The 20,898-nt window shown below is 41.8% G+C and overlaps 1 protein-coding gene across 15 annotated transcripts in view; it reads right to left on the reverse strand.

Annotated features, from left to right (window-relative positions):
- Positions 1-20,898, reverse strand: part of SLC8A1 (solute carrier family 8 member A1) — a 445,070-nt gene that overhangs the window by 312,684 nt on the left and 111,488 nt on the right. The window lies entirely within an intron of this gene.

Here is a 20,898-nt window from a genome sequence, read left to right on the forward strand (position 1 = left end):
CCCCCCACCCCCCACCCCACCCCGCCCCATCCAGCTTCCTTTGAAACCGAAGCTGACTCCAGTCTCAGGAGAGGCAAATCTTGGCGCCTTGGGAGAGACATGATTAAGGTTTGCAGTTTGAACCCCCCGGCAGCTTGGTGGGAGGAAGATGTGGCAGACCACGTCCATAGAGATTACACCCCACAGGCCATTCTACTCTCTCCTTCAGAGTTGTTGAGACTTGGAAGGGATTCGAGGCAGCTGGTGTGTGGTGTGCCTATTCTCCACCTTGAACCTCTTTGTCCCGGCCTCTGGCTGATCTGGCCTGTTGCCTCACTGGCTGCGGAGAAGCTGCTCATCACTCTAGGAGAGCGGCCAGCTGAGCTAGCCTATAGATCACATCTCAATCTGTTCCTTAACATAATGCATGGTACTTACTGGCGACATTGGGTTTTTCTCTCAAGTTGTAAATAACTTAAGAAATCAAAATAGCAATACCAGTTTATGACCAAAAAAATTTAATAGAGATAAGTGGAAAGAATAAATAATATCCATCATTATACTACCAAAAAGTAACAGCTGTTACCAAATTGTTTGAATCATATTTCTATGTCCATATCCTTTCTCATTTTAAAAATACATGGTTTGACTGATTTTTGACAAACTAAAACACGAGGATGTATCTTCTCCAAAATGATTCCCTTGGAAATTGTGGTTTTGTTTCTATGGTGCACAGTATCTCTTTGTAATTTACGCAACCAACCTCATATTGGTAAGTATGTAGCTTGTTTGGATGGTCTATGGTGATAGCCTGTATTGAACAGCTACTGCTCTATCATGATCCACTACTGACCATGCTTCCCAAGCCCAGGAAGGAATAAACAGATTCTGCTCTTGGCAAAGCTTAGCACTGCAGCTTACCAAGACACACACCAGTGGACGGATACGTATTATTATCATATCCATGACAAACCATGCTCTCGAAAGAGTTGTGTTGTTAACTGAAAAGCTGTGTGTGTGTGTGTGTGTGTGTGTATGAGAGAGGGGGGGGGCTTGAAGAAGTTCATGGGAAAATTACATTTTTTTTTGTTCAGTTTTCCAGGAACATTTTGAAGTGCATATATTTATATGTGTGTGTATGTTTAAAATTTAAATATACATATATATGTGTGTATTGCCTCCCTCCAAAGACTGTGAAAACTGACTTTTAAATCTGTGCTGTGGAAGGAGGGATTTGGAAAGATCAAAGATTGTTCAGCTGCGATTAGTTCTTGTTTAGAAAATCCCCTCCTGTTTGCTGACTCTGCCCTCGTCATAAAAAGGAGGCCCGGATAAGGCAGCAGAGGCCTGGCTTCAGCCTCTTTTACACGGCTAGACAAGAACTACGGAAAAGCTGGCAGATTAGGTTTACCAACAAGAAATCTAGAAGGCTTGAGGTAGTGAACTGGAAACCTCAGAGAACCCAAGTGTGAAATTCCCGGACCTTACCTTTATGAGACGCTCCCTAGCACCCTCCTCCCCCTCCCTAGCATCAAGGCACTTTGAAGGACAGACAGGTGGGCAGGAGCCCATGTCAAGCAGGTCAGACAGTTGGTGGGCTCCAGCCCTCCTCCAGGTCAGAACTACCCCAGAATGACTGCTACACGGCTTCTGGAGGGGAGGGCAGTTGAATAAATTGACTCAGGTCTACAATCAATGGCCCTGACCCACTCTCTAGAGGTCTGGCTTGATTGGGGGGCGGGGGTGAGGAGGTGGTAGGGGGGTGAGATGCATTTTTTAAAAAATCTGGCTCTCAACAGAAGGAAAAATCATTCTCTCTAGGGCCTTTAAATTGTTATGTTTCCAAAAATGCTCTATGCTGTGTGAAAAGAATCGGTATTGAAGAAATGTGAAATGGATGTAATAAAAATCTTCATTTCCCCCCTAAACCCTTTAGCCAATTAGCAGCCTATGCTGTTAGTCAATATATTCCATTCTACTTATCAAATAGGTACTGTCAGCTGAAGGAGATCCGACCATCCCTGAGGAGGGAAGGTGAGAGGGTGAGGGTAGATCCTAGGTCTGAGAAAAGAGGCTGGGTAACTGAGGGGAAGAGCCATCCAACAGAGGAGAAGAACGGGAACCAGGCTGGACAATGAGAATTCACAATGGAAACTCGTGGTTGTACCAGTCAAACTGCTTGACAAGATAGGGAATTCATTTCCAATACAAGCAGACATCTGCTGGTGCTTCTTTTCCAATTTTTCCCCCTCTTGGTCTCTGAGTAAAAGTCATTTCTAAAACTTCCCTGGGTCAGATGAGGAAGGAAAGGGAGAAGGGGAGGCAGGTAGGGAAGGAGGAAATGAGCAGGGACAAAGGCAGCAGTGGCTAAAGGGCCAACTGAGAATTTGAAGAGGTTGGGGAGCAGGGGGACAGACGGGTGCCAATTCCCAGGCAAGGTGGGGCGAGGGTACGTTCTACATTCAAAACTAGGTGAGATTTGTCTGCCAACTGGCATAGGGGGTAACTGGTCCAGTATGCCAATTCTCCTTGCATTAAGCAAGGGCAGGAAGTGAGTAGACAGTGTGAAATTCACTGGGAATAACCATGTTTAAAGAATGGGCGAGAGAGTGAGAAAGAAAGGGAATTCTAGTACCCTTGATGAGGAACACATCCATATCCTACATTTACACAGAGTTTTACAGCTTACAAAACACATACATCATCACATTAGAATCTCCAGAGGTCCTGAGAGGCAGGTGCAATTATTGCCATTTTCCAGATAAAGCCATTATCACCTAGAAACAAGTGATACACTTGATCGCAACTCTTCTAATACCCTTCTAATGTGTATGCATTACGTCTGAGAAGCTTCCCAGTGGCGGGTCTGCATGGAAGGAGTCAGGTTTACTTTGTACGCACTAATGCATTCTAAGGATGCTAGTTCTCCTGTTAGCATTCTTATTAGGCCAGTTCACACCCGGAGCAAATACTGGCATGTTTGTCCTTCATCTGGACAGAAATGGAAGGCAGACATAAAATCTGAGTTTGGAAGGAAAATATGATACCTTCCAAACTACAATGACATCAATGACCCAACTCATCCACAGGCCAGAAGAACAGCTTCTTCTCATCCCTAATTCAGAGTCCCCCCAAAGCACTGACCTTGACCTCCCAGACCCTATAAATCAGGTTGCTTTGTGCCTCACCAGCTGTGTACTACAAGCACTGTCAGTTCTCCCTGCAAACACTCTTTTAAACATATTTCTCCGCATTCCCAAACGGAAACAGGAATTACTCAAAAACACCTTAACTGCAATAAATTGATGATTTCTATTGATCTCAAAGCCTTATTTCCTAATGAAATTGAACAATGCATCAACGTATATTTCAATTTCAAATTCTTAGACAATTGAGGGATATTGCGAAATAGGGTACTGTTTCATTGTGGTGTTTTCTGAATTTAAATGTCTATTTCACTTCGCAGTCTAGAGTCTTCTGGTCTCCTGGCTTTGAGTTTACTTATCCTACACTCCAATGCCCTTTACTTTAGGCTCTTTCTGACACATTCTTCAGAAATGGCTTGAAATCTAAGATCAGAAAGTCCCAAATCCCCTTCTTGACCTTGACCTTTCTTTCTGGCCATTTTTTCCCTCTCTCTTTTTCATTGACTTTCAATCAGTTGCTAAGCATATTCCTTTCTATTTGGTGCTTTAATATTGAATTCAGAGAAAACTCAACCAATTCATAACCAGCTCAACCCCTCAACCCTTATGATACTCGATCTGATTAACTTTCCTAGAACACAAATGTGACTTTATTGAATTCCCACTTTCTTCTGTCTACCAATCCATCGAATTTGGCATTTTAAACCTTTGAAAGGTTCTGCCCAATTTGCTGCATCTATCATTTGATGAAGACATTTATTTCAAGATTCTACTCCAGCTAAAATACAGCTCCGCCATTATTTAGCAAACTGTGTGCCCCCTGTTTCTGCCACCTGAATTCCAGCATCACCTAACAGGGACTGGTGAAATGTTACCTATGTCTTTCAAGGTCTAAATATGCATGATATCTGTTTTTATTCTTTAATATTTTATCATAATTCTTTTATTATAGAAATTTACATACATTTCATCTCCAACACTAAACAGAATACAGGAACTTAGTTTCAAATAAATGTGTTAGTCAATAAAACTTCTTTTGACTTCTTAGACTTATTTTCTTGTACAGTAAGGGAGAATACGTTCCCCAGAGTCAAATCACCTTTTATTTGTATAAAGCTTAACTAATAGAATTCTATATCCCCTATTTATGAAGAACTATCTATATCTGAGAGAGAGTTGTGTAGCTGTTTGATTCATTAAAATGAATGCAATAGTCAAGTCTTTCTCTCTTGGTTGAGTTGATGCGTCCTGTCTAAGTACAAAGGCACTCCTCAGTGAAAAGCTCTACCCAGGTTGGGTACCAAAAACTCAGTATTTGTGACGACTGCCCCACAAGAGATGCTCCCATTCCAGAAGCACAAGTCTAGGCTTTTAGTGATTAAAATTGCCAAACTGAACTTCCAATCTCTCTTTCAGCCTCATCCTGACTGGGATGGATAACAGTGTTTCCCTTAGCATGGCTGTCATGTTTCAGGTGTTCAAGAAAATCAGCCTTTGTCAAGACATATCCTGGGCCCTCCACCCTGCACTTTCCACCACAGCAACGTTCAGAGGAAGTTGGCTAGTGGTGTGGGACACCAGCATCAGACTCCTTCGCCTTTGTGCTCAGAAAGCATCCTCTCAGAGGAAAGCCTTGGTTATGACCTATCGACATAATTGCACCATTTGATTTTTATTTGTGGATTTCTACTCTGAGACATTATTAACAAAATGAAAGCCATGCATTTCTCCTCTAATTAGGCATTGGTGCCTTTCATAAATGGCCCTGAAATGCATAGAATGTAGGTTCTGTGCGCACCACACATCAGGTTCTGTGCACTGTGTTCAATCATTTTGAAACTTAAATTTAGAGCTAAATTGGTATTTAAAGTTAATCTTCACTAAATAGGAAGCATTAAAAATATGGAAAGCTTAGAAAATGCCATGCAATTTGGCATTAAACAATATAGCAGGCCAATTCCCTTTATTCCAAAGCAAATATTCTGCAGAGCAAAAATGTTCTCATTAAACTCAAGCAATAAGAGAAAAGTTGACACTGAACTACTCAATGAGGAAATGTACTTGCTCCTTGCTGAGCACATTAGTAATATCAACAGCATGAGCCCCAGCTTCTGTCTCGCCCCTTTCTTCCAGCAGCAGGCGCCAACACGTTTGTCCATTAGCCACTGCTTCGCGACCACAAGAGGAGCACTTCTGTTTGCTACAGGAGAAAATTTAGCCAAACCCTTTCTTTGGGCTGGATTAGGTCAAGTCAGTGGTTGCTGGAGTCCTGGGTATTCAAGACCATATTCTTAGTGATCTGGAAAACTTTCCCGATGGGATTATTGAAATAATTATCATTGGAAAGATTATTGAAACTGTTCATGCACAGTTGACTTGAAAATCAGGATGCGCTTCAGACGAGTCTGAGGAGGTTGCTATGTGAGATTGCAGACGTAGTAGAGATGAAGAATCACCATAGCATTGCCTCTGACGACAGGTGCAGGAAAACCCAGCTATGAAGTAAAAATCAACTCCCGAGAGGGACCACGAGCCCTGAAGGACATATGTGGAAAGCTTTCGTTGTCTTGAATACTGTATTAGGATCTCCCTTGATTCCTTTCAAATAGAACACTTTTCAGATTCTGAAATTGTTATGGCTTTGCAGATCCTCGTGCATTTAATAGAGTACAGTAGCCTTAGACAACAGTTTTCTCATTTGCCACTCAGTAATGGAAGACAAACTCATTTCTTTATGTATCTGAGCTAAACAGTTGGAGACCTACTAAGCATGCAGGTTGACTGGTCAAAACTACCCCATCCAACGTGCCTGGAAAGAATAATTTTGTGAGCTACTTCTGAATAATCCTATAAATCATAATTTTATTCTATTCACACATATGGTGACTATGGGTTGGAACTGACCCACTGACAACTGGGTAGACAGGTCTGACCGCAAATTTTTAACTTCTCGAATGTTTGTTATTATTGTGTGTATGGTTAAGATTACCGACACTTGCAAGCACTAAAGTCATTTCTACACTCCATTTGTAAAATGGTGTTCTGCTGATGCCATAAAAGACCACTATGGTGATAGGTTATTTTTTGCAACAATAAGGTGATTTGAAAAGGACATAGGACATAATGAAATGCATGACCTTATGCAACACCTATCAAATTTACAAGAATCAGTCTCCCAAGGATGTGTGCTTGTAGGGGATACCAATCCCAGAAATACTTATTTAAATTAATGAATCATCCTACAGTGAAATCCATGGCCTAGGTTCATTAGAAGATAGGCGAGTGGGCTCCAAGGACAATTTGTCTGATTTATAATGACATTTCTCTGATATGAAGGTAGAAATGAAAAATAAAGGGGAAAAAAACATAGAACTGAGGTGTTTTAACAGTTTCAAGCTGGCATGGTTACACTGCCTCCTAGCTTGAAATACATAATCAACCTGAACAACCGTTCCTCAACAGCTACGCAGGCTGGCCACAAAAGGCCCCCATTGCTGTTCAGATGGACGCTGAAAAGAGGGGATGGATTTATATTTTATAGACAAGCTACATCCAGGCAATTAAAAAAATCTAATTTTCCTTTTTTCAAAGCCAATGAAAGCGTATGGGTAATAGCAATTATCTCTGTTGTCAAATACTTGTATCCATAAGTGGATTTATAATCCCATGGAAATTCTGTAATTTAGTGAACCATTGAGCAAGTCCATGGCACGCCTCCTCTACAGTCCCATAGGATGAAACTCATTTCAGCAGAGAATTGGAGTCAATGATGAAATGAAGTTGTCCTCAGAAGTCAGAGAAGGTAAGGGGTGGGGGGTGAGTGAGGGTGGGGGTAGGGGTAGGGGTGGTTAGGGAAGCATGTTTTCCAGTTTCCATAATAAATACCCCAATGGTTCAATGAAAGTCTCAAATTTTAGATCATTATGGTGATCTCCCACTTCTTGCTTCTGACTGGAGAAGATGCTGGGGCAGAATGAGTGACTTAGCTGTAGAATGAGCCCACTACCTAAACTTGCTGAAACATTCAAGGCGAGGACATTAAAAAATAGATATGGGAAACATTTCAGATCAAGCCCAAGGGATGTCTTAAATATAGATTGCTTAGGAAATATGCATCGATAGTTTTCATATCCTCTGATAAGCAATTTTTAAGACATCTTTCAAATGGGAGACTCATTACATAACAGTTGCTCCCTTTCTCCTTTCCTAAACTTCTTAGTAAATTCCAAACCCAATTCATCTTCCAATTTTCACCTTAGGAGATACTTCACCAGTTTACGTTTGCATTGCCATCAAAGCTTAGGGCTTGGGAGTATTACCTTCACAAACTTACATCGAATCGGAAAGATGAGATAATTCACCCGTTTTAGTCAGTGATGGTCCCTATGAAAGACAGTGTTAGATACTTCAACTAACGGAAGCTCTATTTCTACCTTGTCCATTCTCTTAATTTCCCCCTACAGAAGACACGCCACCCAACACACGGCTGAAAATTATGCTGATTGTATTATCAAGATTTGATCTGTAATCCAGTTCAAATTTCCATAAATCTGCCTTGCTCCTTAAAAATAATTAGCATGGGGTTTGGAAACACTCCTGTTAGCTAGGTTCTCAAAATAATGATAATTCTGAATAAAGTACAGACAATATGTCATCCATCACTGCATGCTACAAAAACTCTTCCATGATCCTCTGTATGTAGTACTGAAATACTGAGCTAGTGAACATTTTCCACTCAAGGAAAAATATAATTAATATTGGATTCATCTGCCATCAGTCATATTTAGAAAATAAGTGCATTCACAGATGTGTGTGTGTGTGTGTGTGTGTGTGTGTGTGTGTGTGTGTGTGTGTAGAGAGGAAGAGAGAATGAGAGGGAGAAGAGAGAGAGAGTACATGCATTGACTGATGAAGGCAGCTTGGTGTTTCTGGGGTACTCTCAAACACTAAGAACGGATATGTGGTGCTAAGGGCCTTAGCCACAATCAGAAACTGTGATGTCCACAGTTCCACCAAACCTACAATCTAACCATAGTCTGATCACCAACGTTAGGTCCAAGACAAACCATTTTATGGTCCACTTTTCTGAAGCTCAGAGACGTAACACCCCATATTTACCATCTTCGTCTTAAACTTCAGCAAGCCAACATATGACATGCACTCTCCTTATCTGTGTCATAGAATGCACATGAGTAACACAGGAACTGGACAAATCCTCTCCCCCCGGAGAAGGGCAGAGGAATAATTGAAAAGAGTATCAGGCCCCTTTCTGCTCCTTGCTGTTTCCTCCTATCGAGCCAGTCACTAGATTTCTCTGGGTCTCAATTTCCTTATCTATGGACAGCAATGTTTAGCTAGATGATGTCTTAAGGAACCCTTGTGGGGTAGTCGTTACATGTTGGTGTGCTAGCCACAAGGTCAGCAGTTTGAAACCACAGGTCCCTTCTATTTCTAAATGTTGGTTTTTCCTTGAGAGATCGCTCTTCCCCGCCCTCAAGCCTCTGTCCAAGACTCCATCTACATTTTGTGATTTTTAATTGTCCACCTCACCGCCGTCTTTTCGGCCCACTCCCAGTGTGAAAATGCCACTATGACTGGCAATGACCTCTATAACTGTAGTCACAGGGCTCTTGGAACGTTGCCTTGTGAGTCCGCAGCCTTCACACACTGTCCACTTCTCTCAAAAGGCCTTCTCTAGCTTACTTATCCTTAGTCCCCAAAACACTGGCACGTAGCATGCACACAATAACTGCATCTTGAAAAAGTCCTTTTTCAAGAAAAAGGGTTTCCCTTTTCAAGAAAAGGAAAATAAATCCTTTTCTTAGAAGGATTTCTAAGAAATTTCACTTTCAGGAAAAAGTGATAGTCCAAGAAGTCACACTTTGGTCTTGGAGCCAGCGCCAGACTTGTGTTCAGGTTCCTGCGAGGTCACCACCCAGAAAACGGTGCAGTAGTTCACACTGCGAAATGGGATCACTGACCAACTCATATTTGCTTGCTCACAAGTAAATATTCCATCTATAACCATAAAGTCAAAAATACATTATCTCTGTAATAACTTAAATATAATATGTCTTACTAGACTGTGAGTTTGACCATTTGTAAGGCTCATATCTTCTTCAGCCTTTTCTATTTTCTTCTAGTTTGGGGTATCTAATTATAATCAGTACAAAACTGATTAAAGAAAGTGTCTTGAGCTTGAACCAGATCACATCCAATCTAAAGCAACACCTTAAATGTTTTTTATATTATATGTATATATATATATATCTCCCTACAATATATTCCATATATATCCGTACACTCACTGTGTTATCTATGATGGTGAACAGGTTTCAGCGAAGCGTCCAGAGTAAAATAGACTTGGAAAGAAAGGCCTAGTCTGTTGGTCCTTGGGCTGCCATGAGTCAGGGAGCAGAACTGAGGACCACGAATGACAACAGCTCTGACAGATGTGCAGACATGCTGATAGCCCTCTCAGCCTGAAAGTCTCAGTATTTTCTTTTGGACTGTGAATGTCTTCATGTGGGGGGCATGCCTCTACAGGCCCATTTGGGGGGAGTGAGTGAAGAGACATTTCCTTTCTGAAATAAAACACCATTTACATCAAAGACCGGAATCTGGAGGAGAGCGGATGGCAATTAGAAGAACTGTGAGAAGCAGGACAAGCAGGTAAGACAGTGAGGGGAACTGAAACCCCAATGACATTGCTGCGAATGATCAAACCTGACATTTTCACACTCACAAAAGTGAAAAACAGCACAAGAGGCCCAGATATTGGAGCAGCCTGAGTTAAGTATCAAAAATTCATGAGCTCGATCAAGGCTTAATAATGTAAATTACTTATCTCTTGAGCTTGGCCAATTCGGTTTTGCTGGAAGCTACAACATTCGAGTGAATTTTACTCTTACTTATAAGCAACTTTGAGCTAAAAAGGTATTAATGTCGGAAATAACTTCCTGCCTTTAAAGTCCTTTAAAAAGTACATTTTCTAGGTAACTTAACTGCATCTGCATAGGATTGATAATTACATAACATACTATTTAGCTGAATTCAATGATAGTATTTGAACATCATTTTGATGCCTGGGTTGCACAAACAGTTAACAAACTCAGCTGCTGACCAAATGGTTGGAGGTTTGACTCCACCTAGAAGCACCTTGGAAGAAAATCCTGACCGTCTAATTAAAAAAAAATCATTGAAAACTCTGTAAGTCATAGTTCTACATGGACACACGTGGAGCCACCATGAGTTGGAGGTGGCCCCAGAGCACCTGGAACCAGCACTTGATAGCATGGCAAACAGACCACTTTATGAGAGGCTTGTGTAGCTTGGCTTTTCCAATAGTCACTTAGCTCTCTGAGACAGTCAGTCAAAGATGTAAGGTGCTGTCTTCTCATATGACAAGTCTCTCCGAAATAATCAGTACAGTCTCGGGCCCTCATCTGAAAAAGTCTATTAGTGGACTACAGACACTACCTATAAGTACCCTGTCATATTTTGTCACAGGTGTAAGTTCTGATTTTTTGTTTTCATACTGGGAAAACAATCTGCAGATTCAGGCTTTAGGAATATACACGGAGCCAATTGGGAAAACAGGGATTCTGCCAGGCCTCAGCGCCAAACGATAATTGATTCCTAGGCTCTTAGTCAAGAACTTCCTGCTTCAGAATTGACCAAAGCAAACGACTGGCCAGAAATCATTTTGAACCCTCAAAGTATTCTGAAAACCACTCACCTCCTGAAACATGCACACAAAACATCACATCCCAGGTTCAATTTCTCAGGAGTAGTGCTACTGAAACAGAAGTATCACAAGTGGGTGACTGTAGGGCAGGCGTTTGTTTCCTCACAGTTCTGAATGCTAATGAAAACTCTCCATCTGGGTCCCAGGGCTGGTGTGCATTCTTTCTGCGAGCCTCTCTGGTCAATGTCAGTGGCCCTTGGCCTTCGCTGCTGATCGGGGGCATCCATCTGCCTTGGTGGGTGTCTGTGTCTCTTCTCTCCCGTCTCAGGACTCACATTTCATTTTACTCAGCAGAGCATACACCATTCTACAGTTTTCTCTTGAAGACTTGGTGGGCAAGGGTTACATACTTCACACCGTGTCACTGTTTTCCCTCTCCTCCATTATGTCACCATTTAGTTGACTGATACTCCCCTTAAATTTCTCATTGCAGTTCCAGAGGCAGGGTTGACAATTCAAACTTGACCCTGTCCCGTGATGCCATCTTTAAACTAAAGAGGAGTTGAGCTCAATGGATAGAGTTTGTCTCCTTACGCACTGACCCCTATTAAACAATTATGTACATTTTAATATTTTGATAACTCGAAAGTGATAAACTTTAGAACTTAGCCTGCTTGGTTTGACCTCACTAACATGACAAAAGGAAGCCCTTACAGGCCGTTTCTGGATTACAAATGATTACAAATTTAGGATCATAGCCCTAATTCTGTCTTTAAGTCAAGTGTACAGTAATCAGAATAGTTTGGTATGGCTCCTACTTAATATCAGTTAGTCAAATGTTTGTCTTAGTATATGCCATATACTGTGTTTTTTATTTTCTATTCATTAAATCATTAAAGAAACACTTCAAGATATACTAAAACATCTTTAACATAGTAATATAATAGTAATGCTTTGATAAAAGTCACAAAGTAACCTGTTTGTTATTAGGAACCTCTGTACGTCCTTCATAGTCACTCTTTAGGACAGGGTAGAACTGCCCCTGGGGGTTTCTGTAACTCTTTACCAAAGTAAAAAGCCCCATCTTTCTCCTGAGGAGCAGCTGGTGGTTTTGAACTACCAACCTCATCGTTAGCAACCGTAAGTATGTGCCCCCAAATTCAGTCAGTGTAATAGACCTTATAAGGAATAGGACATTTGTAGCATCACTATATTCATAATTACAGGGGTAGTAATTTCAATATCTATTTGAGGAAACACAATTTAATTTAGAACAGATCTGCAGTCGTCTACTCAGAATAATTTCATTCTTACCACTTAAACTCCATCTACTACGTGGTTTGTTGACAAGAGTTGGAGATTATGGCAAATTATCAGGCTGGAAAGTGGAAAGGAGTAAGAGAAATAAGATATTTAGAGTTGTAGGATGTAACTTACATAAAAATATGGCTCAGACTAGAGTGGAAAGGATGTAATCTGGTGCCACATCTTCCATTAAAAAAAAACCTGCCATCAAGTCGGTTCTGAACCCTATCGACCATACAAGGCAGAGTAGAGCTGCCCCCTGTGGGTTTGGGAGACTGTAACTCTTTATAGGAGGAGAAAGCCTCATCTTTGCCCCCCTCAGAGCAGTTGGTGGTTTCAAACTGCTGACCTCAACACCTAACCACTACACCACCACACTCCTCTTTATTAATCAATGAAAAGGGCAGAAGTTGTGACAGAACAGAATCATGTGAACATACGCCTCTCGCTCCTCTTCTTCAATTTCACAAATACCCATCAACCAACCAAAATTAAGCTGCAATCTTTTAAATGGTGCTATTTACTGGTACATTTACTGGTACATTTAAATGGTACATCAACTCCTCCCAGGCAACTAACAATGGAGTTCTGAGAACTATATTTTTTAAACACTCCAGTTCATAGGAAGAATCATGGACAGAGGGTAGAAATAAAAACGAGAAAGAGAAAGGAAAAGTACTAAAAGAAGAAGCACTCTAATACTAGAGAAAGTTAAACTTTCTGATTTTACTAAGTAAATCACGGAGCAGATCCAGAATGTGTGCACCGTTTCACTAAAACGCTAAACTATAACACTTGGAGATGGTTTGTACGATTAGTACAACACATCTCTGAGGACAATGAAGGTTCGTAATGACAAAAGCAGACCTGAATTATGTAAATCCCAGCAAAGGCTTTCAATTTTGACACCTGAAGGAGGATGAAATCACCATTCTATACTAAACATCACATTGATGGTAAAGGCCTTACATAAAAAAGCTTTCTGGTAAAAGTGGCCCATATCCAACCCATAGCCATTGAGTGAATTCGGACTCATAGCAAGTGGATCTTGGGATTCCGGGGCTATCAAACTCTATGGAAGCAGAAAGCCTCATCTTTCTCTAGCAGTGTAGCTGGTCACTTAGAATTGTCGACCTCGCAATTACCAGTGCAATGCTTACCTGGGCTCCTGAAAAGGGTCCGTATGGCCTTGTCTACCTATTTTGTGATGAACATGAGCATTATAGGAAATAAAGAAGTAATACAAATCTTCATTTGGAGATACAACACTAGGGTGTGGTACAGAGTTGTACGTGAACCTTTCCTACTCTAAAATATAGGCATGATTATAACACTTAAGCAAAAATTATGCCTAAAATATTGTACTTGTTTTCACAGAAAAAATGGTAAACAAGTCAGTAAAGTGCTTTTCTTTCCTATCCAATGCACATTTATCTACTGTGTTGGGTGTTTATATTGAGTTAAAATGTATATTTAAACTCAGGAAATTGTGCTTATTTACTAAGTTTATCATATCAATACATTAAAGGGGCAGTCATTACATTAACTAGAATTTAACACACAGAAAGTTCTTGCATGAAGTTTGGATTTTACTTAGTGAAAAGGCTTAACTGTTACCTACCTCTATCGGTACAGCTATACAAAGCTAGACAGAATCATGTATATTTAGGGCTTATTTCCCAGCAAGGAGCCAGTTGACATGCACAGACTGTCTAGGATGGCCAAAATATGAAAAAAAAGATTATTGATTTTTAATAGTTCAGACAACATTTCCACTTATTGTCCACAATTGCCAAGAGAACCCAGTTCATTTTAAAACCTTGTCATGGTTTTAAAATAATAGTAATTAAATAATAATAATAAAAATATTAAACTAGTGTTATTTAGTGCAGATACCAGATTCCCAGGATGCCTTGCACATCTCTGTATGACAAAGATAAATCTGTATGACAGTACTTATACAAACCATAATTGTTTTTCTTTCTCGCCACTAAATTCTACCCAAGAAAAGGGAATGTGCTAAACTTCAAATATCTAGATTAAGCCAAAACATGGCACAATTAAGAAGGTAAGCCATGTTTCTGAATTAACTAATACACAGGTAGATACAGAATCAGAGTTGGTATGGAGTACAGTTAGGTTTGGACAGTAAGGACCAAGGTCAAATGTCAGATATGATGAGATTTCATGGATAAGTTGTCCATATCACTGGTTTAATACAAAATTAATGTTGAAAGAAAGAAAATCTATTCTGACCGTGACCTAAGCCTTTTAGGCCAAGAGTAAGAATATGGCATTGTCACAGACGAATCCGGTCAGCCTTGGCTGGTGCGGAACTCTTGTGGTGCTGTGGTTAAGTGCTCAGCGGCTAACCCAGGCCTCAGACAGAACCAGCAGCCACTCTCTGCCTCCATCAAGGTTGTAGCAGGGGACACCCCAGGAGCAGTTCTGCTCTGTCCTGTAGGGGCGCTATGAGTCAGAATCAGCCTAAAGGGCAAGGGTGTTGATTAGCGTAGTCGTCGTTGAAGTGGATATTCCATTTCTTTAGTGCTGACTATAACAACAATAACAGCTGCTGCTGCTGCTGCTGCTGTCCTTGTTTCCGTCCCGTCTTGCCCCAGTGCTAACTCTCAACGATGCTCTGTGTCTTATAATAACTCCTTGGGCACATTGATCTTACTGCCAAGCCATTCCTTAAAATCATGGAGACGCAGACTATAGTAAATCAAACTGCAGCACCTTTTAATTTAAGTTTAAAGCAATTCAGCTAGAAAGATGTGAAGCGTTACAAGACTCATCAGGAAAAGAACTCAGGAACAGAGTGCGGGAGATGAGAGTGGGCGCCATGGGAGGCAGTTTCTCCTGAGGTTTCCTTGCGGGTCGCACAGGAAAGCGATGAAGGGAAAGTCAGAGACCCAGCAACTGCACCACTCGGCCTAGTGTCATGGTCACCAACTTGATGTCAATGTGCTTGGTTTTCCAGTTCAGTTTCAGTCATTTTAAACAACTCATTTAGTTTTTTCTGTCAACTTAAGTTTTCTTATATGTAACTGTCTTTATTTTTTTCTTTATCTATTAAAAAAACATTTATTAAGGACCTCTTGTATTCATAAGGAGCCCCGGTGGCCATGTTGAGTAAGTATTGGACTGCTAACACCAAGGCCAGTGGACCAAACCCACCAACAGCTCCATTAGAGAACCACGATACTATTCGCAAAGCCTCAGAAACACTCTAGAGGCTCGCTGTGAGTTGGAATCAACTCGGTAGCTTTGGTTTGGGTTTTTTAAGTTTAGCATGTTTTCAAAAGGATGACAGAGAGAAAGACACTTTGCTCAAGAGTGGATGCTTGACCATATCATGGCATGACCATATCAAGGATCCATGGCAGAATGTTTGCTTTCCATGGGGACCTCCTGGTGTCCCTCGCCAACCAGTTCCTCAGACACAACCACCACTCATCTGGCAGTGGTGACTTGTGTGCTGCTATGAGACTTAAGAGGTTTAAGCAGAGCTTCCCATTTAAGATAGACTAGGAATAAAGGCCTTCAACAACAAAAAATCAGACAACAAAACTTTACAGATCACAATGCCCTGATGCTTATGCATGGAACTTCCATGCAAGCACACTCCATGTCAGGTAACAAAAACAACATGAGACCTTACGGGGTTTCCTGGAAGACACTAGACATAGAGGAAACTTGTAAACAGCAAGTGTCTGGAGAGAGAAAGGTCTCTCTGACCCCTTTCAAATTTCCCTATTAGCCAAGCTTCCTGGTCACCCTGTTGTGCCTTGGTCCTTCCCTTGCTTCAACAAAAGGATGACTCCACTGATCAGGCTTCCTTTTAACAGCATCTAGCTAAGACTGATCTTTTCCTGTAGCCGTCTTTTGTCAGTGGGCTTGGATGGGCTCAAGTAAATTGCAGTGGACTGCTAACCCAGAGGTTGTCAGTTCAACCCTACCCAGTGGTCTGTTTCATAAAGACTTCACCCAAGCAAACTCCATGGAGTCGTCCCACTCTGTAACACATGAATCAGGACTAAATACACAACAGCTAACAATAACAACTACGAACACAAGCAGCGTGAAAACATACACCCACCCACAGAATTCCATAAAGCATCAACAGTGTTTGGGTTTGCTTTTGTTTTTTATGAGAAGGATGAAGAGAGAAACACCTTGTGTCTAATTCCCAGTAAGCTTGTTTCCTTCTTGTCCTCATTCTCCTTCCCATGCACTACCTCTTTCTTGTGCTCCTTTTAAAAGTATGAGGAAGACATCATTTAACTGTATCACCTCCTTGTCTCGAAATTAGATTTCTGTAAGCACAACCACCTAGAAAGGAACTAAAAGCAACATCAATAAAAACTCACTGCCATCAAGTAGATTCCAACTCATAGTGAATTCCCTATATGGGGTTTCGAAGGCTATACATCTTCATGGGAGCAAACAGTCTCATCTTTCTCCCACAGAGCATCAGGTGGGTTTGAATTGCCAACCTTTCCCTTCGCAGCCAAGTAATTCCTGGACAGCACCACCAAGACTCCTGAGCATTGACTGTAAAGCAGGTGCTGATCTATATTGAGTGAATGGCAGACTGATGAAACCCCTGGGGAATATCAAAATTTGTCTTGGGAGACAGAGTATGGCACCCCATCAGGCTCGTAAAGGCCAACAAACAGACCTTGAACTATTTATAGGGTTTTCCATTTTTGTCAGTGACTTTCTTTTTGTTATTGTTGTTTTTGTGTTTGTTTTTGCTGTTGTTATTGTTTTATGGATTTTGACTTCCTTTGTTGTTGTATTTGGCTTTACCTGATTTTTTGCACTTATTAGTGTATCTGCATGTCTATCTAGATAAGATAGGTGGGATAAATAATTTGGAGACTGAAAGAATGGGACCAATGGTTCCGGATGACATGAGAGAAGGGGAGATGGGAGAAAGGAAGGGGAGCGGGGACCAACTCAGGGACAAGGGAACAACAAGTGAAATAAAATCAATGGAAGGAAGGTAGTAGGATGCCTAGTGGGGTTTAATCAAGGGCAAAGTAGCAACAAGGAATTACTAAATCCGAATGAAGGCCGAACATGATGGTGAGACAAGAGGAAAGTAATAGGAAATAGAGGAAAGAACCAGGAGGCAAAAGACATTTATAGAGGCCTAAATATAGGCATGTACATAAGTGAATATATATATATAATGAGAGGGAATAGAACTATGTTATATGTTAAGAATTAAGGTTGCAGATGGACATGGGCCTCTACTCAAGTACTCCCTTAACTCAAGAACACTTTGTTCTAACAACCTGGCATTCTGTGATGCTCACCTTCCCGACTTGATCAATTGCTGAAAACAAAATGTATGCATAAGCAAATGTGGTGAAGAAAGCTGATGGTGCCCAGCTATCAAAAGATATAGTGTCTGGGATCTTAAAGGCTTGAAGATAAACAAGTGGCCATCTAGCTCAAAAGCAACAAAGCCCACATGGAAGAAGCACATCAGCCTGTGTGATCATGAGGTATCGATGGGATCAGGTATCAGGCATCTAGACCCAGAATAAAACCATACCCAAGGTGAATGGAGGTGGGGGGCCATAGTGTGGAGACTCAATGCCTATCTGTAGACAATTGGGCATCCCCTCACAAAGGGGTCACAGAGAAGAGATGAGCCAGTCAGGGTGCAGTATAGCACTGATGAAACACACAACTTTCCTGTAGTTCTTTGGTGCTTCCTTCACCCCACTATCATGACTTCAATTCTACCTTACAAATCAGATTAGAGCAGAACATGCACATTGCTACATATAAGAGCCCGCGACACAGGGAATCCAGGTTAGGTAAACCCCTCAGGGCCAACAATTAGAGTAGAGATACCAGGAGGATTAGGGGAGGGTGGGTGGCGGAGAAAGGAGGAACTGATCACAAGAATCAATCTAGAACCCCCTCTCAGGGGGACGAATGAAAAGTGGGTGAGGGGTGATGGAGGATGATGTAAGATATGGAAAAATTTATCTATAACTTATCAAGGGTTCATGAGAGAGGGTGGGTGGGGGAGGAGGGATGGGAAAGAAATGGGGAGTGGATATCAGGGGCTCAAGGGGGAAAAGAATGCTTTGAAAATGGTGATGGTGGCAAATGTGCTTGACACACTGGAGGAATGTATGGATTGTGATAAGAGATGTAAAAAACCCCAATAAAAGTATTTAAAAATATATATGTATGTATATTATTCTCACTCTATAAATGCTGAAACTGAAACACAAGGGGTTAAATAACTTGTCTGAACTGATGAAGTTTACAAGTGACAGCAGGAAATGAAAGTCGGCATAGCCTGGAAGCTTATTTATGGTCATCATGATGTAACTGTAGAAGACATCTCAGAATGGCTCAGCAGCTGTCACCAAACCATGTCACATGGAGGTTCTCAACATCTGATTTCTTCCACACCAGATACCTGCCATGCACGTTTATTTGTTTTCAAAGTCTGGAAGGCAGTCAATGTATAATGAACATAGTTAAGATTAACATGGTAACATTATTGAAAATGAAGAAAAATATTAAATATATTAAGAAGGCAATCAAAACTCAGTAGACTGGAAAATATTTCTGTAGGGCCAAACACACAGATCTATGTCAAAGCGTTCCAAGTGATTTGTAAGCAAGAATGGGTAACTGATTTAGGGACCAAATCATTAAGAATTTAGGAGGCTTCAAATGACAGCCAGAATCATGGAAAATGAGTGATTTTTCATCTCAGAATTAAAATAGAGAATAAAAAAACAATTTGAAAGCCCTGTTCCCTTTGAGTTCATTTTGACACGCGGCAGCCCCTCGTGTTAACAGGTCTGTGCACCCCGTGTTCTAGAGGGTTTTCAAGGCTGGCTCTCTAGATGTGCATATAACCAAAGCTTTCTCCCACGGGGGCTTTCAGCAAACTTAAACCCCCAACCTTTCTATAAGCAGCTGAAAGCATTAATCATTGTCCACACCGAGTCTCCAAACAGAATAAACGTCTGCCATTCAAACTAGTAACTTCTGCAAGATTATTCAGTCTCAGATGTGGTCAATATACATGTGGGCGCAATATATAGTGGGCGTGATATATATCCTCCCATTGGATTTGATCATGCAGAGAGCTGAGGAACATTTCTGAACTTCCCAATGCTTCTATTGTTTCCAAGAGATCACAAAGACTTCTGCTTCAGCACTCCGGTCTTCCTTTGGAATTGCTCTCTGGCCTCTTTTGACTCCACATCTGAATATCCTGAGATTCTAGGTCTGCTAAGTCTGAAGGCATCAAGCCCCCAGATGACCGGATTCCTTGCTAGGTGGTTCTAATAGCTGTAAAAACCTCCTTGGTTTGGCTTTATACAATCTTACCATTTAAAGAAAGGGCTTAGAAGTGAGTGGCCAACGTTGCTGATCGTGCACAGGATTAGAGACAACATGGAAGCCCGGCAGCTCCTTGGACTAGAAAACAACATTATACCTTTCCTTACTTGACACCCTTCTAAGTTCACTGCTGCTTCCAAAAGGGGGGGTGGGGAGGTGGGGGCGTGGAGAATCAGGTTTGAGTTGTTCCCAATCTCGACTCTTCCAGTCTCCATTAGAGAGGGCAGCCAAGTTGTGACAGGAGCCATCTGGGTTGGGGACAGAAGAGAGAGGGAGCACCATTTGGGGAAGAGCAGGCACAAAGAGTGGTGGCCAGCACTGGTGGCCAGCAGGGACACCGACAGCTCATCATCATTAATTCTCAGCCTAAACACCAATAGTAATGGCCCTGTCAGAAAACAGAGCGAGCGAGTGAGAGAGAGAGAGAGAGAATATGATGCCAAGGAAAGCACAGGGTAGCTAAACACTGGCCTGGGACAGAGAGCATCTCAGAATTTAAGTCAGCCCAGAAAAGCACCCTCTGAAGTTTCAGATGCCAGGAGTTGCACACAAAATACCTCCTGCAGATCTCCAGCTCCAGAAGTCTACAGTGTTTGATGTCTGAACACTTGTACATTTATGTCCTCCAGCAGAAGCAGGGGGTCTCTAGGCCAGGGGCTATGTCTTTGTCATCTCTTTCGTCCTAGCACCTTGCCAGGCCGCTGACACAGGATAGATGCTCATAAGCAACGAGCAGAATGCAGGAAACAATGAACCAGCATGGTCCTATGGAATGGTACAAGCCACCTCTGGCTCCTCGCACACACTCAGGCACATACAGTTAATTCCAAGGACAAGGTTGCCGTCTATTTTTACTAAAGAAGCAGCTTAAGTGACTCTTTATTTCTGTTTCCTTACTCTAAGACGGTCTCTTGTTTGCTTGAGCAAGAATCTGGCCTAATTCCAGGCTTCACTTCATTTTAGTAATAGCTGAAATCTAATCAGGGCTGCATATTCTTTGTTGCTATCTCTGCCCCTCGGTCTGCTCCCTCCCTCGCTGCTTCCCCTCCTCCTCTCTCTACCTAACCTTCTTCTGTGACCCCTGTTTTACTGGGCTCCTCTCCCCTCTCCCAGCTGCCTTTGTTCCCAGTCATGTGCCTGCCTCCTCTCTCTGTGCCTGGCCTCCTCTCTGCCTCCTGGGCCCTCTTCTCCCTCTGCTCCCTTCCCAGCCATCTCATTGGCTGGAAATATCATATTTCCCGTGGATGACAACAGCAAATGAAAATCCATGATCAGACTTTGTCACATTAACTACGTGCGCCCCGCAATTGCGAAAGCCAAAATGTAAGGAGGCAAGAGTAACGCTGGTTGCAAGTGGTTCACGTGTGTGTCAACTTGGCCCACTCAGGG

This window comes from Echinops telfairi, unplaced genomic scaffold (assembly GCF_000313985.2).
Source record: "Echinops telfairi isolate 266 unplaced genomic scaffold, ASM31398v2 ScPeMD7_10;HRSCAF=50, whole genome shotgun sequence".
NCBI lineage: Eukaryota > Metazoa > Chordata > Mammalia > Afrosoricida > Tenrecidae > Echinops > Echinops telfairi.